The sequence below is a fragment of the Corythoichthys intestinalis genome, chromosome 21 (assembly GCF_030265065.1).
Source record: "Corythoichthys intestinalis isolate RoL2023-P3 chromosome 21, ASM3026506v1, whole genome shotgun sequence".
Taxonomy (NCBI): Eukaryota; Metazoa; Chordata; class Actinopteri; order Syngnathiformes; family Syngnathidae; genus Corythoichthys; species Corythoichthys intestinalis.
The window spans coordinates 11,904,384-11,926,331 of NC_080415.1; the positions used below are offsets into that span (position 1 = coordinate 11,904,384).

At 40.6% G+C, this 21,948-nt stretch overlaps 1 protein-coding gene across 1 annotated transcript in view; it reads right to left on the reverse strand.

Annotated features, from left to right (window-relative positions):
- Positions 1–21,948, reverse strand: part of LOC130909652 (heparan sulfate glucosamine 3-O-sulfotransferase 3A1-like) — a 74,359-nt gene that overhangs the window by 51,640 nt on the left and 771 nt on the right. The gene's annotated exons all lie outside the window — the stretch shown is intronic.

Genomic DNA, 21,948 nt, shown 5'->3' on the forward strand with positions numbered 1-21,948 from the left:
AGAATTCTCCATGAAAATCTGTTCGTGAACTGTCACGTGAAACAGGCATCCCAAAATCAAGCGTCCATCGCAATTTGAAATGCGCACAATGGAAAAGTTTTATTCCAGCGCTAGTTCATGCTATCAACGAACATAACCCTGATCGAAGGATTGAATTCTGCGAGTGGTACCGCGCACGGTGTGCAGATGATAGCACGTTTTCACAGAAAAATTATCTGGCATAAGGAAGCCACATTTAAATTGAATGGCTCGATAAATCGCCATAACTGCTTATCTGTTTTTTTGAACATTCTCAAATTACACACGTATCCTTACTTTTTTACTGTGGACTGTCAGAATCTTTATATGTGCATTGTTTCTCTCCTGTGAATCTTTTTTTCATGTTAATATCAATAAATTGAACAAGTTATAACAATTCTAAGAATGTATACATTATTTTTGTACACTCTGTATAATGACTTCAGTTATATAGCTAACTGATATTGTCTTTAAATTTTTTGTAAGGACCGAATTGATCCTACCATTATTAAGTGAATTATTTTCGTTACGTTCAGAGTTACATTTACACCTTTTCACTTGCTTAATGCGCCGGTCCATTTTTTTCCCCTGAAACGCAGATTTAATTGGCTGATGAATTGAATTTATTTTAGATATATTCATTTATTTCCTAAAATGTTTATTTACAAATATTTTTATTTGCAGCCTATACAGACATTTTTCAGATAATGATACATTAGTCATATTTTTTTTTTTTTTTTTTAAAGTTAAAACGTAAAGGTAAAAAGTTTTAATTTTTTGTTGAGTTTGGCTGTGCTTGTGGACAAAAGCAGTTGTATTTTACCTGTAGGAAGGCTCTATTTTTATTTATTTTTGATATACCATCACTAAGAAGTTATATCAGTTATTTTTATTAGTCATTTATATTATTTTTATTCATTTAAACAGATAATGTTGAATGGTCCTAAATAGTTAAGAGATTATAAACAAGTTTGTATTTATTGTGTATCTTAATATAATAATAAAGTTATGTTCAAATATTGCAATTTAAATTTGCTAATAAAATCCAGACATTTATTAGGAGAGTTTTCCAAATTTTCTTTATTATTTTTTGAAAACAAAGGTTTGAATCAAACGGTGCATCACCTGAACCAATACACGTGAAAGTTAGTATAAATCAATACAGATTTATTTTGATTGATCATTTAGCCTATTAATTAATTATGTTCATTTTCGTAAGAAATGTAGCTCTGACGCCTGTTCACTCAATCTGTTTGGTGTTATTAATGTCCCGTCCCCAGCAAAAATTGTACATGCAGGTTATGCTGTTATATCGTCCCTACCAATGTTGAGACCAAACCTACGCCCTTGCCCCGCGGCTAGACAGCGCAATGACACACAAACACATTTGAAAACTAAAAGGTCCAATAAACCTCGGTTTAACGCCCCCTTTTCACAAATAGCGCCTGATTCAACGTGACCCAGCACCAGACAAGGTGTCAGGTGGTGTAAAAATAAATTTTTCAACATACATCTTTAATCCTGAAAGTTAAATACACTATTGTTTCAATGTTTCATTTTGTTGATATTGGGTTACTGAAAACGAAGTGACTCAAGAATGTCCCCAAATGAATAGTAAGTGACTCAAAATAGACAGAAAGTAACCTGCAAATGCCCTTAAATTAACAGGAAGTGACCTGAAAATGCCCACAAAAGACGACCATGAAGGCTCTGGTTTCAGTGCCATTGACAGCGCTTGACGTACAAGCCAGTCAAAATAAATTGGATGTCTATCCCAGTCAATGGCAGCCAGTGAACTAACATAGACACTATTTTAATTAAAGATTTTGGTAGCAACCTGTTGGTTCGTTTTTTTCAACAGTGAAATCTTTTTAAAATGATGTATCGATTCTTGGTGGGAGCAGATCGATAAACCTTTTGGGCTACAAAGTATTGCGATACATCACCTTTTCGATATATTGACACACCCCCTCAAAGTAATATTTAATCTATTTTACCTTTACATATAATTAATAAGGATTTGGATCTATTTACAAAAATAAAGGTTGAAAAATGTGATAACATCAACGTAAATCAGTTTTTGAAGTAAATATACGCATACCTTTGTGATTTGAAACTTTAAAGTTTTATTTATTTATTTATTTTTTTAATGTAATGTGAGATCTTGTAACATTTGTCTTCATTGGATGAAAAAATATACCATGCAATATTCAAAATTAGAGGATTTTCAACATTATAAAAAAATCCTACAAGGGAGTTGAATCGGACGACAAAAAAGTATTTTACTGGCAGGCAGAATATTGTTGAAGGAACTTTTTCTCTGAGCTTCCCCAGCAATTGTGCTCTAAGGCAAGGACACTGGCACCCGTCATGTTTTGCTATCTGCAGCCGCCTGTGTGGTGATAGGGCGGCACGGCGCCAACTGCCCTGGCAGAGTGGCGGACGGAAAAAAGCCAGACGGCACCAACTCCTTAGGCGCAAACATCTGTATGAGTGCCCAACCTCTGTGTGTTTGTGTGCTTGCGGTGGGGCTGTCGGACTCTGTATGAAAAAAAACATGACCAAACTTTGGAATGATTCATTTGAAATGAACATAATATGAACGGCAACAGAAATATTTTTATTTTAATTGTGAAAGGTGAAAGCGCATCATGAATGATTGTATTGCGTAATCATATGACATGTACATTGCATATAATATTGCACACTTTTTTAGTGACAAGGGAAATATTTGTTGTAGTCTGCTCATTTCTGTTGATTACTATGAATGATGTAATGGTACACAGTACACAAGTCACAATTCAGTACAAGGGTCACGTTTTGGTGCAGGTACAGTACAACAGGAGAAAAGAAAAGCCTTTTTTAAATCATAACATTGGAAAGTTAAAGCTTGTTTTATTGGCTAAAACTAAAAAAGCAGCTGTTATTAAAGTGCGAAATAGAAGAAAACAGCAAACTTGTGAACTTTTGTTATTATTCTTACATTCATCAATTCACAGTTTATGTGCAAAAATAAACATCCATCCATCCATTATCTTCCGCTTGCTTCGGGGTCTGGTCGCGGGGGCAGCAGCTTTAACAGGGAAGCCCAGACTTCCCACTCCCCAGCCACTTCAACCAGATCCCAAGGCGTTCCCAGGCCAGCCGAGAGACATAGTCTCTCCAGCGTGTCCTGGGTCATCCCCGGGGCCTCCCGCCGGTGGGACATGCCCGGAACACCTCACCGAGTAGGTGTCCAGGAGGCATCCGAACCAGATGCCCGAGCCACCTCAGCTGGCTCCTCTCAACGCGGAGGAGTAGCGGCTCAACACAGAGTCCCTCCCGGATGACCGAGCTTCTCACCCTATCTCTTAGGGAGAGCCCGAACACCCTGCGAAGGAAACTCATCTCGGCCCCTTGTATCCGGGATCTTGTTCTTTCGGTCACGACCCACAGCTCGTGATCATAGGTGAGAGTAGGAACATAGATCGACTGGTAAATCAAGAGCTTTGCCTTTCGGCTCAGCTCCTTCACCACTACGGACCGGTGCAGCCTCCGCAATACTGCAGACGCTGCACCGATCCGCCTGTCGATCTCTCACTCCCTCCTACCTTCACTCGTGAACAAGACCCTAAGATAATTGAACTCCTCCATTTGGGGCAGGATCTCATCCCTGACCACATCACCTGCAAAAAGCAGAGATTCAATGCTGAGGTCACCAAACCGGACCCCCTCAACGCTTCGGCTGCGCCTAGAAATTCTGTGCATAAAAGTTATGAACAGAACCGGTGACAAAGGGCAGCCTTGGCGGAGTCCAACCCTCACTGGGAACGAATTCGACTTACTGCCGGCAATGCGGACCAAGCTCTGACACCGGTCGTACAAGGACCGAACAGCCCGTACCAAGGTTGCCTGGCACGGCCAGACTGTTCTCCCTGTATTTTTCAAACACTGAGAGAAAAGTCTGGGAACCAACCCATTAACGGCCTCTCGAGCACGTACAAAATCAATCGACAAATCAGATTGGTTTATTTGCGTGACGTATTCTTAACGAACAACGTCACTCTTGCACGTCGGAAGTCGTCTCTACAACAAAACAGATGGTGAACAGGAGAGTTGAGAATATGTTCCAATCCACGGTAAAATCAGTTTTAAATGACCAAAAACACATCGACACGAGTCAATGACAACATGTCTCGCGCTAGCCATGTTGAATAAACTCCGCTCTCCTCGTATGTTTACTTCCGCGCGCAAGTCCCCCGTCCGGCCCTCGTCATTTTACTAACGTCATGTCTGCCCGTCGCTGATTGGTCCACTCCGCTGTCTGTTTGCTGTGGCTTGCTCCGCCCTGGAAATTGTATCCGCTGAATGGTGGCCAGACTCAATAGCTGGAACAGCGGTGAGTCTGGTGTACCAGGCAAGTACCAAGGGGCTCGGTATCCAGTACTCCCGGAGCACCCCCCACAGGACTCCCCGAGGTACACGGTCGAATGCCTTCTCCAGATCCACAAAACACATGTAGACTGGTTGGGCGAACTCCCATGCACTCTTGAGGACCCTGCAGAGGGTGTAGAGCTGGTCCACTGTTCCACGGCCGGGACGAAAACCACACTGCTTCTCCTGAATCCGAGATTCGACTTCCCGACGGACCCTCCTCTCCAGCACCCCTGAATAGACTTTACCGGGGAGGCTGAGAAGTGGGATCCCTCTATAATTGGAACACACCCTCGGGTCCCCCTTCTTAAAAAGGGGAACCACGACCCCAGTCTGCCAATCCAGAGGCACTGTCCCCAGTGTCCACGCGATGTTGTAGAGGCGTGTCAGCCACGACAGCCCCACAACATCCAGAGCCTTTAGGAACTCCGGGCGAATCTCATCGACCCCCGGGGCCTTGCCACCAAGGAGCTTTCCAACCACCTCAGTGACTTCATCCCCAGAAATCGGAGAGCCCACCTCAGAGTACCTAGACTCTGCTTCCTCAAAGGAAGGCGTGTCGGTGGAATTGAGGAGGGCTCCGAAGTATTCTCCCCACCGACTCACGACGTCCCGAGTCGAGGTCAGCAGTACCCCATCTTCACTATACACAGTGTTAATGGTGCACTGCTTTCCTCTCCTCAGACGCGGGATGGTGGACCAGAATTTCCTCGAAGCCGTCCGGAAGTCGTTTTCCATGGCCTCGCCGAACTCCTCCCATGTCCGACTCAGCTGCCTCCGGAGTCCCACAGGCCAAAAAGGCCCGATAAGCCTCCTTCTTCAGCTTGACGACATCCTTTACCGCTGGTGTCCACCAGCGGGTTCGGGGATTGCCACCACGAAAGGCACCAACCACTTTATGGCCACAGCTCTGATCGGCCGCCTCAACAGTGGACGTACAGAACATGGCCCACTCGGACTCAGTGTTCCCCACCTCCCCCGAGACAAGGGAGAAGTTCTGCCGGAGGTGGGTGTTGAAACTCTTTCTGACAGGGGATTCTGCCAGACGTTGCCAGCAGACCCTCACAATACGCTTGGGCCTGCCAGGTCTGGCCAGCATCTTCCCCCGCCATCGGAGCCAACACACCACCAGGTGGTGATCAGTTGACAGCTCCGGCCGTGTCTTCACCCGAGTGTCCAAAACATGTGGCCGCAAGTCCAATGACACGATTACAAAATCGATCATCGAACTGCGGCCTAGGGTGTCCTGGTGCCAAGTGCACATATGGACACCCTTATGTTTGAACATGGTGTTTGTTATGGACAAACCGTGACGAGCACAGAAGTCCAATAACAGAACACCACGGGGGGGGGGGCGTTCCTCCCAATCACACCCCTCCAGGTCTCACTGTCATTGCCCACATGAGCGTTGAAGTCCCCCAGGAGGGGACGCTCTCCAGCACACCCTCCAAGGACTCCAAAAAGGGTGGGCACTCTGAGCTGCTGTTCGGTGCATAAGCACTTACAACAGTCAGAACCCATCCCCCCACCCGAAGGCGGAGGGAAGCTACCCTTGCGTCTACTGGGGTGAACCCCAATGTACAGGCGCCGAGCAGGTGTGGGCATTCTTATTGCCCCCCGGCTTGGCGCCTCTCACCGTGGGCAACTCCAGAGAAAAATAAACAACACACCCTATTTGTAGGGATCGACTGAGGTAACAGTTAAAGTCAGGTAGCTCTTGCCACCTGGCAAGCTTGATAGCTTTTTTTTTTTTTTTTTATGAGAATAAGATACTACCATTTTCAATGGTGGTTTGCACACAGTCAACTGTAAACCATTATAAGTGAACATACACGCCCAAATAAGATATATTTTTAGATTGCCTAAAATCATGGGTGAAAGTGAGCCGGAACGGTCCGGAACGCCGCTCCGGTATACGATTCAGGGCCGGAACGCGGTTTCGGTATACAGTGCTTTGATCAAGAAAATATGACGGCCAGTGTCAAAACCCTATGTAAAAAAAAATAATAATAATAATTTAATTGCCAGGCTGCTACACACGCATTTCACCTCCAAGAAGAAAACAATTTACCAATTTACAAACACAAGTGTTAACAACAAGCATAATAAAGTGGTTATGTAGCGTCATCCGTTTTCACCGATATTTATTATTTATTTATTCCACGGACGGCAAAGAGCTTGCCCAGCTACTGCAGTGAACTGCGTCTGATGAGTCGCGTCACTGCCTTGGACTATGTACCGTAATTTTCGGACTATAAGTCACAGTTTTTTTCATAGTTTGGCTGGAGGTGCGACTTATACTCTGGAGCGTCTTATGTGTGAAATTATTAACACATTATTATATCAAAAAATATTTTGCCAAAACTTCTGAGGAGTGTCCAAGTGCCTTTTTGCGAACATTAAACAACAGTGGCTTCCTCTGTGGAGTCATCGCATGAACACCATTCTTGGCCATTGTTTTACATATAGTTAATGTGTGCACAGAGATATTGGACTGAACCAGTGATTTCTGTAAGTCTTTAGCAGACACTCGAGGGTTCTTTTTTTACCTCTCTGAGTATTCTGCAAACTCTTGGCGTCATCTTTGGCGGACGGCCACTCCTTGGGAGGGAAGAAACAGTGCCAAACTCTCTCCATTTGTAGGCAACATCTCTGACTGTCGACTGATGAACATCCAGACTTTTAGAGATGGTTTTGTATCGTTTCCCAGCTTTATACAAATCAACAATACTTGATTGCAGGTCTTCAGATAGCTCTTTTGACCAAACCATGATAAACATCAGAAAGTGCTTCACATCAAGACAATTTTTACCCGGTGTGTGTTTTATAGTGGGCAGGGCAGCTTTAAACCAGTCATCAGTGACTGAGCACACACCAGACTTAAAATGTTTTGTAAAAATTGGTTTTAGGCAGAGGGGTCACTTCCTTTATTTTCCCCCTCCTGTCATTGTTTGCATGCTATCCTTGTTAAAATATGAAAACCTATAAATGTTTTGGTGGTTTTAGTTAAAACAGACACTGTATTTTCATCTGTGTAATTTTGACAAAGATCAGATCACATTTGATGGCGATTTTATGCAGAAATGTGAGAAATTCCAAAAGGTTCAGATACTTTTTCATACCACTGTAGTTACTATAGGTTACTATGATGAACTGCCAATTGCGCATAATCATGACAAGAACAATACATTTTGCATGAGAGAACCTGACATGACTTGTTGATGACTTTGTTTATGTCTATTGGCAGTTATTATTAATAGACGGTGTTAATCCAATGGTTCTAAAGGCTACATGTCATTTATTCATTCAAGGCAGAGCTTCATTGCCCTTAATCTCTCATTGGCTGCATGTGCAGGAGCTTCCCAAGACTTGGCCTTTTCTACTTTCTATCTTGGTCATGTCGCTCATTTGCAAAAAAGATGGCGAGACAGCTTCCGACGCACATGCCAGCCAGCTTGATTAAAGCGAAAGAACGTGCTAGAAAATGAGTTTGCCTCGCCGTACCGTTTTATTGATAGATGGAGGGCGACAGCTCGGCCCTGCCTCTCGCAAGGGCAGTGATGAAGGGTCTGCACGGCTTTCGGCACGGTGATTGATGCGCCGGCGTCCGAATGTGGGGAAGCCGCCCGGTAATTCGATTAATCTCAACCTGCGCTCTGGTAATTGTTACAGTAAGTGCATGTTAGACTGGAGGGAGATTGCTTTCCAAGAGAGTCGTGAAGCTAATGGTAGCAACATTCTCACTACACAGCCTTTCTTTTTCACCCCAATGCCATTATTATCCTGTTCTCCTTAGATGGGGATTTGCATGTTAATGAGAGAAGCACATTTCCTCTGTTGGTGGACCACAGTCAGAGGAGATGATAGATGAACCGTGGCAGGCAGATTAGGGAGGAGTTTTTTTTTTCACACGTGCGACCAATCGGGATCACTTTTTGAATGGGCTTGCAAGCACTTTTAGCTAGAGACAATATTAAATATTTTTAAGCTGTTATATTTTTAATCAAGTATGAATATTAGTGCATCTAAAAAAATATAATTTATTCATGTAATTAATTTGTAGTAATTAATTGTATAATGTGATGAGGCATGTCCATTTTTGGACAGACTAGCCTTTGGAGATCAGTGGAGCTGCTACAATGATTGATGTGAGGCTGTGCATTGGTTGCAAAAGAAGTGCCTGAAATACTGCTTGATTATGGTAATTAAGTTTTTTTCTTCTTTAATAAAGTATAGTTATCCTTTAGACAAAGTAGAGCTTTTATCAAGAATTTGTCATTTATAATACATTTACTACTACTACAAAAAGATTTTAAAAGATAATACAGTGATCAAGCATTTTTTTGCAGTTAATGGGGATCAGAACCCGCCACGATGGGTGAAAAACCGTGAAGTAACGCCACACCTCCCCCCTTTTTATTTTTGTGTGTGTTCAATGTATTTATTCAGATTTAGCAGTGGAATGATAAACATATGAGGTGTGCGAAATTTCCGACTCTTGGATTATTCGCGATTCGGCCGTGGAAGATTCGAGAACAATTCACAAACATCCAGATTCCGATTATTGAAATACAGTATGTCAAGTAAAGAAGAAGTAAAACACACTCAACGCGCCGCACGGTCTTCGGGACGCAATGAGGAACGGAGCGAGAGTAGCTAAACATCATTCTTGTCATTACCAGGCCCCTCGGGTAATGCCAATGCTCAACTCACGGCTTTAGCTCAACTCATGCCGTGAGATAAAATAAAAAAAAAAACAACAACATACCTGACTGCTGCCGACAGCTGCTACAATGTACGTCCACATAATGGTACGGTAGATATCATATTTATATAGGACTAGATGCAAAATAGACTCACTGGCGTTAGCAGCACATGTACAGAAAGCTAGATGTGGGCGTTAGTAAACGGCCGCCATCTTGAAGCAGTAGACTTGCCTGCAAGGCTGTTGTAGCGAACCTTCCAAGCGAACCTAATTAACTTTTTATCTAAAATACTCCTAAATCGGTAAAATATTAACTTGAATCTATCTTTAAACTAGTTTTAAAACTTTCACATGTCGAAAGTAGACAAAAGGGAAATTATGGAATAACGAGAGCAATTTTAACAACTTTAACGGTTGATTCACAACATTAAATTAATTGAATGTAGTTTAAAGCTGCTGATACAGAATGGGGATTTGAGTATATTATTTATTGTTTTTAACTGTTAACTTGATACTGAAATAGTAATTTTATTATTTTTTTTATTTTTTATTATTATTATTTTTTTTTATTTATTTATTTTTTTTACAGTTTTTTTGTTAGTTTTTGCAACTAATGTACAAAACATTAAAAGCAGCTAATAGCGGGGGGGGGGGGGGGGGTATCATCAATAATCGAATCGTAGCCTCTGAATCGGAATCGAATCGTTAGGTGCCTAAAGATTCCCACCTCTACATATAAGACATGTTTTTTTCACTTCTTTTTTCCAAAAGTATCATTAAAAAAACCTTTATGTATATACTTATCCTAATAAATGGTTTTTAACCAGTTCAAATGTAATAATTATGATAAGATGAGTTATAAACATGTTACTGTCTCACCTAATTATTTTTGAAAAATGCTTGTCTTTATCAAATGCTTCATTGAGTGAGTCCACTCAAATCCGCTCAAGCTGCTCACTTGAGCCCCTTTTACATACGGCGAAACACCGTTAATATCCCAGAATTTAAACGGACAGCCCTTGTGTATGAAAGCAATTTCTTGGGTCGACTGACACGACAAAAGACAAAGACATTTCACGGGTCGCGCCTTAGTATAATGTCCGGGAAACTCCCGGGACAAGGCATATGTGAAAGAATGCGTTAAATTCAGGGTTACAGCAAGATGGCTGATGGTGTAAATATCATTGCGGGTCGATCGTCACTTCCTCTTTCTTCGTAGTAAGACGAAAAGTTGGAAACAAAGATCTCAATTATCAATAAAGCAAGCTGGAAATAGCTAAATTAAACTGAAAACATAACAATTAAATTGCTACTGGATCGTAGAGTCAACGAAAAGAGTCCATCATCCATCTTTGGAAATGTGTGGTTTATGTTGTTGCCGATGTTAGGGTCTGCAGCTGCAGAAACGAGGTTGTAACTCAAAGCAAAAAAACAATGGAGGGATGCGTTCAAAGGTTTATTAAATACAAACAAAAATACACGCAATCGTGGTAAAGGGGGCTCACTACGGGTCCGTGACAGTAGGTCAACAGGGATCAATAATACTAACATAAGCGGTAGGCAGAGAGCCGAAAGACAGCAAAACAAATACACTCAAATACCAGTACAAAGTAGGGGATTTCAAAACAAGGGCGCCAGAGATGTCGAATGGCACCCAGCAAGTTAATATCTCGGCACCCTTCTCTTGGATCACCTGGGCTTAAATACAGTCTTGATTATCTTGAATTGGCTTCAGTTACGGCATTGGGAACACTCCTACAAACAGCTCTGTAAAAAAACACGATTTGACCAACATTGTTACAGCCGATGCCGACCAAAAATGACATAATGTCCGGCCTATAAAATCGTGCCATCAGCCCTCCCCGCACAGAGAGCGCCAGTGGGCAACACGGGACAAGTCTGAAAGTGTCCAACCCGTGTCATTCCAGGGATATTTCTACATGCATGAAAGCAATGACGCGAGTAAATCCCGCATCACCTTACAAGGGAATTTACCAGGATATGTTTGTGAAAGGGGCTTTTCACACAATGAGTTGCCACAGCAACTGTTTAACAAGTTAAACGATGATTGACCTCATGCGGCGCTTTGAAGCTTCAGCTTCCAAGCATCTGTGGCAACATCAAACCTTAATGTCTGTAAATCATCGTTAACTTTAATAAGCAACTCCAGTGCACTGCCTGACCAACAAAGAGCAGCTGGAGGGAGAGTGAGACTACATGATCGGCTCGCCATGGCTTATCTGTATTTATTTACCTATTTTTTAATTGAAAAAAATCCTTGATGGACTGAGGGCGCAAAGTTTGAAGCGCGAATTAGCGAGGGATCACAAATTACAGTAAAAGGAAGACTGAATTCAATCATATCGTATCGCTGTTGTCAGGAAGATACCTTGTACATTTGTACCTCAACATATGATCGCTTCGACACACGATCCTTTCCACATCCGACTTGCCTTTTTTTTTTTTTTTTTTTCTAAGTCCGACAACATGGTTAAAATACGACGACATGACAGCACCGCAGACGGACACAGGGCGGATTTTCTTCAGAGAGAAGTCAACACAGGTTTCAAAAAGGTTGGAACAGATGGTGAAACAAAGCAAAAGGTGACGCTTAACATTGAAATGAAGATGCCAATGATACTGTAAATATGAGCGTGGGGTGCGCATCTGTGAACTGGCTCAACAATACAGCTGTAGAATGTCTACGATCTCCATGGTCCTCGTCCGACCACCATTCGCCTGTCTTTATTAGTCAAGATGACAATTATTATTGCGGTAACATCTTCAAAGAAATTGCCAGCTTCATCAGGTTTTTATCATTTATTTTAGAACTTCCCCAACACAAAACGCCTACTGTCCACAACAGTTGACGGTGTTCTCAAGAAAACATTAAAAGTGAAAGTAAACGCTCAACCGCACCGCTCCCTCTCTGTCACGTCAACCACGCGGTGCGTTCAGGTACAGCAAAAAACATCCAATACATTAGAACCCGATTTGTTGCATTATTACAGGAGTTATTAGTATTATTATGACGATTTTTATTATAGAATTTATTTGTTTTGCTATCTGTAATTGCCATTTGGAATAGTACCAGCAGTATTTATAAGGATTTAATGTAGGTTTTTGGGCTGTGGAACGAATTAATGGAATGATAATGTATTCTTATGGGAAAATCCTGCTCGGCATACGACCATTTCGACTTACAAACAAGGTCCTTAAAACGAATTAACTTCGTATGTAGAGGTACCACTGTATTTCCGAACCATCGCATTACAAATGTGTAACATCTTAATCAGATTATTTTTCTTGAATCTGGTCAAATAATTTTCTCCATCTTGTTTTGAGGTTTAAAGACTAATATGATCCCTGTTATCTACATCTTCGTAAGGTTGCTAATAGAAATGCCAGGGGATCGCTAAAAGAGGTCAAAATATCCAAGTCATTTTTCGTACACTGCAAATTTATAATGTCTTAATCAGACTACTTTTCTTAAATCTAGTCAAATAATTTTATCCATCTTGTTTTGAGTGTTAAACACTAGTGAACGGATTAATGCGTCAGATAATTCCACTTACTTTAATTAAATATTCCTGTTTTTGCTTATAAAGCCCATACATCTAAAAGGTAATTATGGTAATTTTTCACCTAAATCAAGAAAATAATTCATTCAAATAATGTTTTGAACAATATCTATTCTTGGAATATAAACATTTCTGACAAACAAGCTATTTTTAAGACTAAATATACCGTATTTTTCGGACTATAAGTCGCACCTGAGTATAAGTCGCACCAGCAATAAACTGCCCAACGAAGAGGAAAAAAAACATATATAAGTCGCACCCGAGTATAAGTCGCATTTTTGGGCGAAATTTACTTGATAAAATCCAACACATAGAACAGATATGTCATCTCTAGAGGCAATTTAAAATAAAAATACAATAGAGAACAACATGCTGAATAAGTGTACAGTATGATAATGTTACATGATGCATGAACAACAAAATGCTAACGTGGCCAGTATGTTAACGTAACATAGCTATTACCGGTAAGAGTTATTCAGATAACTATAGCATAAAGAACATGCTAACAAGTTTACCAAACCATCAGTGTCACTCCAAAACACCAAAATAACATGTGAAATGATATAATGACTTGTTAATAATTTCACACATAAGTCTCTCCAGAGTATAAGTCACACCCCCAGCCAAACTATGAAAAAAACTGTGACTTATAGTCCGAAAAATACGGTACTAATTTACTGCTTAAAATAAATCTGTTACGTATTTTTCTCTTATTTTTATTTCTTTTGCTTTTTGCTCTTTTTCTTATTTAAAGAAATCTGAGTAAAATTTACATGAAGCATTGGTAGATAATTTCACTTATTTCTAGTAGATTTATACTGAAAACTAGGGAATTTAACTAATTTTAAGTTAGTTTTAAGGAGGTGTGTTTTTGCAGTGCAACCACTCCACCCAAAAAGCCATTTTAGCAGTTTCTACCGTTCCAAAATTAAATAAATAATATGCCAATATGGGGACTTACCAAAAGGAGTAATTTGTATTAAAAAAAAAAAAAAAAGATCTAAATAAACCAAGATTTCAGCCCAACAACAGCAATGCTTTCTGTACGTTTTTTGTTTTAATTGAGATAAAGAAATCTCAGATGATTTTCACATATTTTTCAGAGCACTCTAAATTCAAATAAAGGACATCTGGGCACACTTTGAGAGCAAGACTAACAGCCAAGCGGCATGCAGTGGAAAAAGACAACTTTTATGATGAATTGCGGCGTTTTGCTTCATTGCTTTAGGGCGTGCAGGCGTCTGTTTAGGGGCGCTTGGTGGAAATTCCCACAAGCAGTGCAAGTGCGAAGCGGGGCTAAGAAAAAGGGGGGCAAGGAAGGGGGGGTCGCCGGAGAAGGAGGCCTGTTGGAGCTGCCACGTCCCATTAAGAGCTTAGGAGGCGTTAAAATATGGTCACCGGGTTCCCATCAGGGAGGGATTGGCGCCGGCGACCCGTCCTGGCCCCGGCGATAAACAAAGATCCTGCGAGGGATGCGTGCTTCCAGCATGCAGACGAGGGATGACATAACTTTTGGACACCAGGATTCAAATTAAGACAAGTCAGATGTTAGAGTCGTTTTCTAGTCAAAATATTACTAGCATGAAATGGTGCTGTTGACTTGTTTATTTCATTAAGTTTCACATTTCCCTGCTTTCAAACAGTTTGTACAGCAAAATTGGCCCATTACAGACACAACTGGCATTTTATTGCCAGTGTCTTTCACACAGAGTGCCATAGTGGACGCAGTAGTAAGATCATATCAGTGTGAAACAGAGTGAGAGAAGTTAAAATGGTGTTAAATACTCCAGGCTTTCCGTTCTCGATTTTCACACAAACTTTCTGATAATGTTTGCCTCTTGACCGGTTGACTTTGAAATCCCTAGCTGTTTGTACTTTGACAATTGCGTTCAACACAATACATCGGTAGAGGTGAATGTCAGATGTTAAACTTTAAAAGCCAGACTCAGTTTTACAATGTTTGCTTTAATGCCTTCACTGTCCTGTGCCTCTCCCATCCTACCTCTGAGGGCGCGTCAACACTAGCACTGTTTGGTCCGTTTTAAACGGACCACAGTTTTTTCTCAGATAGTCCGCATCGTTTTGTAAATGTGAACGTGCATTGTACTCTATTTCGAACCAAACAAACGAACTCTGGTTAGCTAAAAAAATTGTGAGTCTCGGTCTGCTTTAAGCGCACCCTGCTTCGCTTGTGAAAGCAACCGGAGCAGGGTGCGCTTTTGCCACTTTATGTCCAGCGTCACAGCATGGAGCTCTCATGCTCCAGGAGCTGTGAGACTACACGCAGTGCATCCTTGGAAGCGGACGTACAGCGCGCACACTACCCAAAAATCAACAATGGCAAGAGGACAGACGATTAAACATGGCCGAATGTTGTTGTGGTGCGCTATGCAGTTGCATTTGATACACAAAATCGGGTTCTAATGTTGCAGTTTTGTTTTGAATGCTATTCCTGAACGAACCGTGTGAGAGTGCGGAAGTGTGGGGTGGGATACTTTCACTGTCAATGTTCTGTTGTTGTGGGAGTCGCCTACGGCGGAATGTAAACATGTTCGGTTGCTAAATGTCTAAAATAAAGGATTAAAAACCTGACGAAGCTGGCGATTTCCTTGTTGTTAGAGCATTAAGGAAACAAATGCCTACACCAGACTCCATTTTTCGGGGGGGGGGGGTTCCCATTTTTTCGGCGGGGAAAGGGGGTGGGTAGTTCGGTTGGCGCAGTGTGAATGCTGAACCTTTTCAACAAGTCATTTGCAAGTGATGTTGCGAGGTAGCTCTCCAACCGACCCTTGGCCTCTTGGTCCAATGGGGAAAGTGCCCTAAGGCAGTGGTTCTTAACCTTGCGAAAGGTACCAAACCCCATGAGTTTCACATACGCATTCACCAAACTCTTGGAATTTAATAATAAATCTTTTTTTTTTTTTTTTAAACCGTTATAGCTAAGCTAGCAAGCTCATATCTAAGTGGCTTTCCATTCAAAGTACATCATATTTCAAATTTACGACAAATATATTTTTTTTTTGCTGTTGATTTTCTCATTGGATAATGAAATATAAGTCATTTCATACTGTTCATTTTTTTGTTTGTTTTCATGTCTGTCATTTTATTCTCTCATACTCGCATCTCATCCTATTTTCATGGCGTAAAATGTGACACAAATGTTTTTTTTTTTTTTTATTATCTATGCAGTCCACGATGCCTGTTTGTCTGTTATAGTTCCTCATGCTAAGTCAACCTTCCACTGAGCAAACCAGTTTCTCATCCCGGTAGATGCAGGGCTAGCAATTGAAAGAAAAGGAATAAAACGTAGAGGCAGTTTACATGGTGACGCTCCGAGAATATGACAAATTTCATATTTGCATTCATATGGTTCCGTCTCCATTCGGATGATGTCGCAGTTCCGCGTGACAACTATGTAGTATTCATGCCAGGCAGGGGGCAATGCAGATTTACAAGGCGACAGCCAATGATGGACTTTGACACCAACAACCTCCTCAGCCCAGAAGACAACATACCCGCCCACTCCAAGCAATGGCATTTTTCTTTTGCTCCTAAAGGCACCACACTGGAAACATTAAACATATTTGAATTAAAAACATTATAAAAACAGTAAATTAAAGTCGAAGTTCCGCCATGTTTGCTGTTTTTAATGTTTAGTAGCAGCGCTGCGCACGCCCAAAGTGACGTGTGCGAGTGCTGACGTCATCGGCGCGACAGCGTCCATTTATATGGTTGCAATGCAAGCTCCGCATGAATCCTTCCACTTTGGAGCCTGGAATCAAAGGTTTGCGTCTTTTCCTTTGTCTTAGTCGACACCATATATACAAATTACCGAAGCACTTCCGCTTTACTTCCGCATGTCTGCTAGCAACTTCCGTTTTAGAATTTCTCCATCCAAAACAACAGAGCTGGAGTAACATTACTAATCAAACCCTTAAAAAAAAACAATCTGGAAATACCGCATCCATCTGCCATCATAACTACAGGGGAGGACAAAATGTTCATGAAGGCAGATGTGGAACCAAACTCAACGTTTTTTAGCCGTATTACCGCTGTGTTATCGAAGGTATGTTCTTCCTATCCCTGCATTTTCATGTGTCCGATGCTCAAGAAATACTAAAGCAAGCGCATGAAACGACTTGTTGCCTTTGATATTGTTATTACGATGATGATTGTAATTATGATGATTTTTAATATTATTTAGTACAACTACTGTACTCCTGTGGCTGCTAGCCTGTTGCTAATCAGCAGTGTTGTTAACATTACTTCAAAAAAGTAATTAATTACAGTTACAAATTACTTCTCCCAAGTAATTGCGTAAGTAACTCAGTTACCTGAATGTAAGAGTAATTAGTTACTTGGCAAAATAACTGGTGATAATTTTCATGTTTCATGTTTTTTTCTCCAAAAAAAAAAAACAAAAAAAACAACAACAAAAAAACAGGTTACACAATGTGATGTTTCAAGGGTTTTTGGGACAATTGGCCCTCGCCCAAACTAAACTAGACATAGTAGTATTGCGGATATTGCGATAACTAGATAGTAACCTTTGCTATGTGTGGAAGTCATTTAATGTTGTGAATCAACCGTTAAAGTTGTTAAAATTGCTCCCGTTTTTGCATTAGTTCCCTTCTGTCTACTTTCGACATGTGTACGTTTCAAAACTGTTTCATCATTTAAAGACAGGTTTAAGTCCAGATTTTGCCGATATAGGAGCATTTTAGATAAAAAGTTACTTAGGTTCGCTATGAAGGTTCTCTACAACAGAGCCTTCCTGAGAAGTGTACTGCTTTAAGATGGAAGCTGTTTACTAACGCAATTAGTTCTTTATTATACATGTTGCTAATGCCGCCGTGTCTATCATTTGAATCTAGTTCTGTATAAATGTGATATCTACCAAAGCATCATGTGGATGCAGTTTGTAAGCTATCGGCTACAGTCATGTATTACTGGAGCCACCTACCATAGTAGCATCGCGCTTGCAACGGCGTCCCACTCCCTTGCCTCCTCCCCACTCCTGCTCTATTCTCTCGTCTCCGTGAGTCCGTCTTTCTCAGACTTTCCTCGCGTCGGTCAACCAACATAGTAACGCATAGTGTTGCATGCCTTTCCCGCTTCAGTAACGGTAACGGCATTGCCAAGATGAGAAAAGTAATTAATCCGATTACTCACTACTGAAGAAAACGCCATTAGTAACGCCGTTGTATTCTAACGCCGTTATTAACAACACTGCTAATCAGTATGTGTTGATGGCACAATTACGTCAACGCATAAATGCAAGTGTTACAAGTTTTTTGTTCGTTTGTTTACAGGTGGATAACGCTGTTAGGCAAGGAAAGATAAGTTGATGTGCCTCACAAAAACACTTACTATACGTTGATGGACATATATCGAGACTACGTGCGTTCTACCCAGGGGCGGCTGGGAGACAGTGGCTTGCCTCGTGGCGGACCACCAGCTCGATCCCAAGATCCAACTACGAGCATTTTAACTGCAGCAACTTTAAGATACACTATTGGCGCTGGAATTACAGAGGACAGCGGAAAAAAGCCTGTCTGGAGGCCGTAATGTCGGGTGAAAGTTTGGCGAGGCTCCGAGCTCTGCTGTCTGATAACACATTCCGCGTAAGCTCAACCGTCGTTATAACTTTATAAATTGTGATTTATTGACCTGTTTTGCACATGCACCAACCATTTTAAATAAAACAAGAAATGGAATCATGTTGTCCAAATGTTTTGTTGCAATCAATATCTGCAATAAAAAAGAATGACATCCTTTTTTTTAAATGTACATACCTTGTAGAATTTCCTTCTAACAACAAAATCCGTGTCAGCCCTTCTGCATTCAGCAAATGTAATATAATTTGTAATTTCACCTCATTTTGGTCACTCAAGTGGCCGGCGTATCAATCTACACTTCACTTAAACACAGGCTGACAGGTTGTTATAATTTTGTCCACGAATGATATACGAAGTGATAAGAACAATCATACAAACTCATCTATGTCGTGCTGAATCCATTTTTTGAGAGGGCTTTTCTGCTTTGATTTCGCAGTTTTAACTTTGTCAACAAACTACTTACTTAAACCGCAGTTCATGGTGTTCTTTCTAAACTTGAAGTTTGGAGCAGAAATTTTCCAAGATGTTGCCGCCAATGTTTCGCTCAGGAAACTTGTCTATAAAGGCGAGGCCATTCCGCAACACAATCATTGTGTCTCGGTGTCGCAGAGTCACCATCAAGAGTCAAGAATCTGCATTAGACAAGGTGATGATGCTGGAACTTTTGTTTGGTGCTGTTCCAGTGAGCTTTACAAAGATGACTGCCTGAAGAAAACATCAAAATTCATTCAGTCCTTGATGATATGGGGCTGCATGTCAGGCAAAGGCACAGGGGAGATGGCTGAGGTCAAATCTTCAAAAAATGCACAAGATTACATTGAAATTTTAGACAGCTTTCTTATCCTTTCAATTGAAAATATGTTTGTCATTTTCCAAGATGACAATGCATCATGCCACAGAGCTAAAACCGGTAAAGAATTCCTTGGAGAAAGACTCATCCAGTCAATGTCATGGCTTGCAAATAGCCCAGATCTCGACCCTATTCAAAACCTGTGGTAGAAGTTGAAAAAAATGGTCCACAGCAAGGCTCCGACCTGCAAGGATGATCCGGCAACTGCAATCAAAGAGAGTTGGCGGCAAATTGATGAAGAATACTCATCAGGTCCATGCCTCAGAGACTGCAAGCTGTCATAAAAGCCACAAGTGATGCTACTAAATACTAGAGATGTTTTGATTGTTATTTCTTTGTTTGTTTCTCATGATTCCATTTTTTTTCCTCAGAATGGAGTGATTCCATATATATTTCCCTGCACTTGCTCTATAAAAGTAACATTTACTGACCCCCACATGTTTTTATTCATTTCTTTTAGTGTTTCTTAATGCTAAAGAGTTGCACTTTTGAACTAATTCATTATTTTTTTCAAGCTTTTTATCTGAGTTTATTCTACATGATAAAATGTCTGAGTGAGTGCTCGTCCGAGAATGGTGATTCCATACTTTTTGCTAGAGGTTGTATATACAGCATGGATGCACCGATCCACATTCACTTCTGATCTGATTCCTGAATCAGGATTCATACCAATACTGATACAATTCTCATGCGTTTTCTTGGTGTTTTTTATTATTATTATTGTTACAATCCTTTAGCAATTTACTCTCCTTGGGTCGAACATTTCTAAAATTTAACACCTCCCAAGCAAACTGGTGGGTCAACTTCATACCCTCTTTTCCGTGTCAGTGCCACGCACACTAACAGCGACCTGGGTAAAAAAGCGGAAAAGACTCCATGCTTTAACCACAAGCCTTTACATGCCTCTCCGTGACCTCAAGCCAACCACTTCCCATCTAAAGTGGGGGGAGGGGTCAGGGGAGCGACAATCAAAGCAGAGCACTCCACCAAATGAACTCCTGCCGAGCCGGCCTGCTTGTTTTAACACTTATTTATTCCTCTTTGCCATTCAAGGCTGCTCCTCTTCTAAATGGGCAGCATGAAAAAGGAGGAGGCGGAGTGGGGTGCAGGCCGTCCTTGGAGACAGAGTCCAAAATTCCAGGGAATTTTGGCAACGTCTCGGGATAGATGGGACCCTCATGGTTATTACCCACATCCCTCCTCCCTGCAATCCCACAATGGATGAATAGGTAAACAGAAGGGTGAGAAAGAGTGATGGCAAAAAGAGAATGTTCACTCTCATGAAGGAACAAAGAGGGAGGTGTGTGTGTGAGAGAAAGCGAGAGGGTGTATGCGCGTGTGTATGTGGAGCCAAACCGCATGTGCGTGTTTTTGTGGAATTTGGAAAATAAAAGTTTGGTGGTCTCTGCTCACTAATAGTAGTTCACGCTACGCAAAGGGTCAATTATTCTTCTTGAGACACTCAGGTAACCTTTCATCACTTCCCCAATATATAGTGCAGCCCCATTAGACGCAGTAGAGGTTATGGTAATACCCGTTATACCATTATTCCCCCACAGGGCGGCAGAAAGGAGAATTTGCAAACTAGCTCCGACAGACGAAATTCATCGCAAATTTGTACCATCTTGTTTTAAATCTTCTTAAATGAGAGAACATCGTCTTATTTTATTGAAAGTAACACTCGTTTACATTATTCTAAACAAAAAATACATTTATCCATAATTAATTCGCGACAAACGAAGATTAATTACTTTACTTTTTAATATTTTCCAGCCAATTGACTCAATTTTTATTTGATTAATAAAGTAACTAGTAGCTGTCATAATAATGATAACGATAATAACAGACTTACTCTTACAGTTTTTATTGTTTTGTGCTTGTTTTATTTGAGAAAAGCTGTATTGTTTTTACTGTTTAAATGAAACTTAACCAAATAAGATGTACTTTAGATTTTTTTGTGTGCACATGCTTTAAAAAGAAGCTGTGTTGTTTTTCATTTTAAAATGGAATAATTTTTAGACAGAGCACACTTTTCATTTTCCTTTGAGAAAGCAACATTATATTTCAATATTTCTAATTGTATTGTCTCTTTCAAAGTACAATGTTGGTACTGTTTTATTTAATTTATGCGGTTCGCGATTATTTCTGGAAAATTTTCTAAAAGTATATTTCAGCTTGATGGGTATTGTTATTTGGTGTTTTCAGACATAGGACAATCCCGTACTTTGTGATCAACTACAAGATTGTGTTTAACGTGCAAACACCATGTCTATCGCCTGTGAAAAGTTAGTAAGTTAAATAGTTATGTGTTGTTTCGAATAAAAAGTTAAAAAAAAAAAAAAAATTAAATTAAATGCCTCAACATTGCAAAAATTTAAGCTTATATGCAGTTTGTGTTACACGAGTAAAAGTTTTAAGCTCTGTCTAAACATGACAAGACAAACTAACACATTTAAAATGGCAAATTAATGTATATGTACTTCACATTTAAGCAAACAGATTTTTTTTCTGAGTAAAATAAATTGTTGTAGTGATATGGTTAAAATAAACCGGCAACACTTGAAAATATTTTTCTTATTTTAAAATGAATACAGATTTCAAAACAAAATCGAATTTCAATTCATTTCACGACTACTTCTAAACATTCAACATCTGAAATTATTCCAGTTCAGGCAAAATTATGTTTTGCGAAAACAGTAACAGCATGTGGGCTGGATTGGTAACTCAAACAAACAAACAAACAAACAAACAAACAAACAAACA